Here is a 6,143-nt window from a genome sequence, read left to right on the forward strand (position 1 = left end):
GCCACCTCGCCGCCCTCGCCCCTCGTCGCGAAGCCGAGCCGCCGTGCCGGAGCTCACCGTCGCCACTGCCCCGCCTCGCCGGAGTTTCCCCGCCGGCCCCGGACCGCTGCTAAACCGGTATAAACCGCCGGTCCAATCCGGTTTTTTTTTCAAGTTCGTTTTTTTAAAAAACCCTAGACTAGATCTGTTTTTTTAGGTTTTACTAAACAGCGAACGTCCACTGTTTAGATCCTATAAACGAACGTTCACTATTTAGTTTTTTTCTTTTTCTGTTATTTTAGGCCAGGGACCCATCTGTGAATAATTTATTTACAGATTAGCCCCTGATTTTCAAACGTCTACAACTTTTTACTCGTTTATCCAAATCCAACGGAACCAACGCCCACTTCTTTGTTATGATCCCCTCTATCCAGTAATCCAACTCAAACATGTTTTTGAAAGTTTTAAAATTTGATTTAGAACAGATTTGTATTCAAACTTCTTTTGTTCATAACTTAAGTTCCGTAACTCCGTTTGAGTTGATTCTTTTTGCAAACCGAAGCTGTTGACCTAAACTTTCTGATAAGGCCAAATTCACATAATTTTTGGTACTGTTAGAAATTGTTTTATGTTGCAAGATTTATTTGCTTGGTTTTGAAGTTTTCCGAATTGTTTTCCTCGTTCTTTCTGATCTTTTGAGTGATTGCTTATGTGTGGTTACTATTGCTTGCTTACGATAGATTATCCGGAGTGTGACGAGTAGATCTATCCAGAGTATTGAGCGCGAATCATCTTGATCAACATTGCAGGCAAGTTCACACTTTGATCATATCCCTTTCATACCCAGTTTTTATGCATTAGATTCAACCCTCAAACATTGCATGAGTAGGATTGATAACATGTGGGTATTGGGAAGTAGTTGATGAGGTAGGAACCTATTGCCCTGTTTATTAACAAACCTTTGGGAGTTACTTCTACATTTGCTTATATTGCTATGCTATGCTCGTAGACGTGGATTGGGTTTGAGTGAATTTCCATGACAGATGTGAGATTGTTAACTAATGGTTCAACTTAAGGTGGCTACTTAAATAAACATCTGGGTGGATTGAGGCACCTGGAGAACCCAGTGTTGCCTGTATTTTTGGATATCCCGGAGTACCCGTGTGATCATCCTATGGACCGCCACCCAGACTTAAAGGGATCATAAGATTATTCATGCTAGAAACTTCCGTGTGCAGCCACAAGCCATTATGGGCTCTGGCATAGTTGAGTAAGTTGTGTGAGCTCTTGAAGAGGTGGACTAGCAGATGTAGGGGGATTGTAGGTGTAACGATCTGCCCGGAGTAGAGAGTAAATGCTTCTGAAAGACTGTGTCTCGATCATCCGTTTCTCAAACATCAAGTAGTGCGAGAAATCCAACGGAGGAGATCGAGTCTTGTGGGGAAAAGTGCGCAAACCTCTGCAGAGTGTACAAACTAATCATGTTTAGCCGTGTCCCCGGTTATGGACATCTTGAGTATCTAGTTCTTGGATTATCCCGTTGATCTCATCATGTTACTTTAATTAATATTGTTGGGTTAATGATGATACTTAATTGGGATTGAGATGCTGTCAACCATCTCAATGTTTCACAACCACCATGATAGTTAAATAAAATTTATTCCTTTGCAGTAGGGAAAAATTGGCTTTTCGCAAAAACATTATAACCATAGAGCTTTTCCACCAGCCATATATGCATGTAGTGATAGCCTTTGTTCATCATTTCTCTATGGTGTGAATTTGCCAGCATATTCCATGTGCTGACCCGTTTTCGGGCTGCAATGTTTCATGTTGCAGGATTCTTACGACGAGTAAGTGATACGTTAGGGTTACAATTTCTACACTCAACTTTGCCGTTGGTGTTGATGGGAATCCACAACCTTGTTACTTCCGCTATTTGGATTGAGGTAATAGTATTTACGTTACTTTATACATGTGATTTACCTCTGTTATAAATCCTCGAGTACTGTGTGTGTCAGCATACCGATCCAGGGATGACACTTAAGCACAGAGACTTGATCCATTCGGGTCGGGTCGCTACAAGATGGTATCAGAGCACATGTTGACTGTAGGACGTGACCCTAGAAACTGGCAAGCCCATAGGAATTTTTTTTCTACAACTTTCCTTTCCAAAAAGATCTTTTACCTCTCTCCTTTTCTGAGTCTTATTCAAATATTCCCTTTTAGTGAGAGCATATCCCTTTCCCCTTTTGACCACTTGAAGATTCGACTGATGAGACCACTCCAAGAAGTACAGGATATCGGACAACTAAGACCATTCTAAATGAAGAGGATTTTACCGTGCATTATGACAATGGAAACTACAACGGTTGAAGATTCCAAAGACTGGGAGAATTTGAAGGCTCTGAAGAATTGCCAGATGTGTATGACCTAGGAAGGTTACCCTTATGGAACTTGGCAGACTATGGAAGCCGTCAATGCCCGAGATCAAGGTGTATCGGAGAAAGACCGGAACATGGAGAGTTAGAACCTCAAAGTTTTTGTTAAGAAAACCCAAAGACAGGAGATATGAGTTATGGAATGAAAGCTCATGGCAGTAACATGGGCATAAACACGGCTATCCTTGATGTTATCGTCCGCTTATGCTATTGTCACCGTGCCGAGTTAAGCATGCATATGCATGGAAGGATTGGATGGTAGAAGGCTGATGGAGCACCTATCAGCAAAAGATGAAGTTTTAACTTTAGCCCGGTGTATCACCAGGATCTGGAGCATTACATCAGGAAGTTTAAAGATGAACCTTCAGGAAGCAGTATTCGACAAGAAGTGTTTCGTGAAGAACTCATGACCCAGAAGCTGAAAGTAGCCAAGCTAGAGGAGCAAAACCTTGAGACATCAAAGATTCGTCAGGAACAGAAGGACAGTAGGATCATGGTTCATGTCAAGGATGTTGAAACCTAGAAGTTTGGAACGCAATTATTAAAGGATGCCACAAGAGACTTCGCGTCAACAGAGAGGGTCTGGCAAAAGAACTTGAGAAGGACAAGCATGATCGGAAGAAGCCATTGGAGGCATGAACAAGACTTGAAGAGTTTGGCGACGTTGAAGACTTATTGACCTTTAGAAGACCAAACCCCTGTTATACCTATGTTAGATGCGACGTTTGTGAGTTGTCATTTGTTTGTTGTTTTTCCGACAGCCACAATAAAAATCTGTCTTTTCAAAACTATTGTTTGCATTGTGTGTATCTCTCTCTATCTCTCTTATCTCACCCCAAACCCTTGGACCCAATAGAGGATGAATGGAGATAAGCTTGTATTTTCTGGACCGATGAGTCAATTAGAGACGGACCGATGGATTCAGAACATGAAGGATCACATGGAGAATAACCTTATAGCCGGAAAGGATATGACCCGGCATGCTCTTCAATGTTTTGAAAGAGGTGCTGCTACTTGGTGGAGGATGTACCAAACCACCAATGGATGGCAAGGAGTAACCACTTGGAAAAAATTTAAGTGGACTCTACAAAGATCTCGTCTTGTGACCCAAAAATTGAAGCCTTATGGAAAGGATGTGAAGAAACCTTGTGCATACAAGCCTTGTGGAGAAATAGGACACAACCATAAGGAACACAAGGATGAATGCCCTAATTGTGAAGGAAGTCACCCAGCTGAAGAATGCCCAACTAGGCAGATCACTTGTTTCTTGTGTGAAGGGACTACCCACTACCCTGCTCAGTGTCACATCTACCCCATGGTACAAAGGACCATCCAGTGGAAGAAAGAAGCAATGAAAAGAGCCCACATGGAAATTTTAGAGGAATCTGTGATGAAGGAAGAGGTGGAGGACACACCCAAAGAAGAACTAATTAAACCCTGCACCAAGTCATGCTATTCATGTGGAGAAGAAGGACACATCTCCCAAAATTGTCTGAATGGGGATTTAGAGGAATTCCCGACAGAGGAAGTAGAGTATGACCCACAGGAAATAGAAGCCCTGATTGGAACGGAAAAGTCCAGGAAGAGAAGTAGATTGGATCCCAGGAACAACCCAATTTCTACAAAGAAAGACCGGAGCCATATCACATGTTTCAGGTGCAAAAATTCAGGACACTACCACAATGATTGCCCAAAAGGGAAGATGAGGACCCCAGGAGGCTATATAATCACAAGGAAACCTCGAGATATGTCAGAAGTAATATGTTTCCGTTGTGATGAAGCAGGGCACTTTGCCAGAGAATGCCCCAAGGAGACGGAGACTTGTGACAAATAGTTGAGTGCAACGAGAAATATAGTAGTAGTAGTGTGGACATTTCTTTTACTAGTGAGGTGTCGGATTGATGCATGTAATGGAATGAAGGAGATTGTAATAATTTGAGAATCAATAAAGATAGCATCATTGGTATTGATTTGGATTTTATGAGTTGTTACTCTAGGAAGAAAGATTTTGACCATTTTCGAGGATATGAGAAATATGGTCTATGGAAGATTGTGCATCTTAAAGGTGGTAGTACCCTGTGAGGAAACTTGACCCTGGAAAAAAGGTAATGATATTCCACGAAGTGGATTTCGAACAAAATAAGTATGAGTTTTATCTCGATATGTTGGATACCCCAAGAATATGAGGGTATGGAGTATTATTGGATGTAAAGGAGGTAGTCTATGAAATTGGAGACAGAGCATGTCTTCGTGTGTCCCCTCTGCGAGGAGTTAAACTATTTGGAGTTAAGGGAAAGTTAGCCCCGAGATTTGTAGGACCATACCGAGTTTTGGAGCGTATGGGAGAAGTGGCCAACAAGCTGGAGTCACCCGAAGGCCTGTCAGGAGCTCATGATGTGTTTCACGTTTCCCAGTTGAAGAAGTGCCATGCAGAGATGGCCAATATTCCCCTGTAAGGACGCTTGACCCTGGAAAGGATAATGATGTTCCATGAAGTGGAGTATGGACTTCATAAGTATAAGTTTTTTTTCTCGGTATGTGGGATATTCCCTGAGGATGAAGAGATGAAGTACTATTGGATATAAAGGAGGTATGATGTTGGAAATATGTATCAATGGAAATTCCATGATGAGTCTGAGTAATCATGTCCTAGTTTGGTGCCAATAGAAGGAAGGAAGACAGTACAATTGGATGGATTTAAGAATACCAGGAAGTTGGATGTTGGATTAATAATCAGTTGCTCGATGATAAGTTCAAGGAACTACAAGTGATGAGATGAGCCATAACCCACAGTCCCCAGGACCTGCCAAGAAGCAAGCACACTTTTGTTGAAGGGAAAACCCTGGAAGAAGTTACGATTTTATCGATAGACGATCTTATAGGAGTTACGCAAAACCTGAGAGTTGTGAAGAAACGATAGAGGTTTGTTTGGCTTGCAGAATCAATGGATTTATCCGAACCTAGTTCGTTGACAAGAGAAATTCTGCAATGCTTGTGAGAATGACCGAGTGTTAGAATGCGAGATTCACTAAACCATGTACAAGGTAATGATTTGGGTGCGGGATGGATTGATCACCATACCGACTTACTCTTATTATTCGCTTTGCTATACGGGATGGTAAATCTGAGTGACTTACCTATAGTAGAGAGACGACGATCAAAACCTTGTTTGAACCTTAGAATGGTATAAGAATGTTTCCCTTGTACACGGCAGTTGATGCCAATCGTAGGTTATACGGTGAGGATCAACCAGACCCATTTCCTGCAGGAGAAACCGTAAATTGTTGACCACCATGAGATGTCGATAGTTGTTTAGTATTGGGGCCTGACCCGTCAGCTAAGAAGACCCAGTCATGGAATAACCTTACCAAGATGGAATGGACAGAAGAATTGAGGAAAAGGTTATGCCGCTACCCAAAGAGCCAGAGAAGGAATTTTTCCGAGAATCTGAGAAGACTGACACTGTCAACAACAAGGATGGAGTAGACGAGTTTTGGTGGAACCGTAACAATATTTCTAAGGGTGGTAGCACCCCAGACCCCCTGTGATGATCGATGGATTTTTGAGAAGACCCCCAAACCCTAACCTATTTCTTTCTAGCCTCTCCGAATCTCGAGGACGAGATTCATTTTAAGGGTGGTAGGTTTGTAACATCCCAAAATTCTAAATTTTGGAATGTTATAATAAACAGATAGATTGGATTGATTGTTTGATTGATTGAGTGAA

The sequence above is a fragment of the Triticum aestivum genome, chromosome 6D (genome assembly GCF_018294505.1).
Source record: "Triticum aestivum cultivar Chinese Spring chromosome 6D, IWGSC CS RefSeq v2.1, whole genome shotgun sequence".
Lineage (NCBI taxonomy): Eukaryota > Viridiplantae > Streptophyta > Magnoliopsida > Poales > Poaceae > Triticum > Triticum aestivum.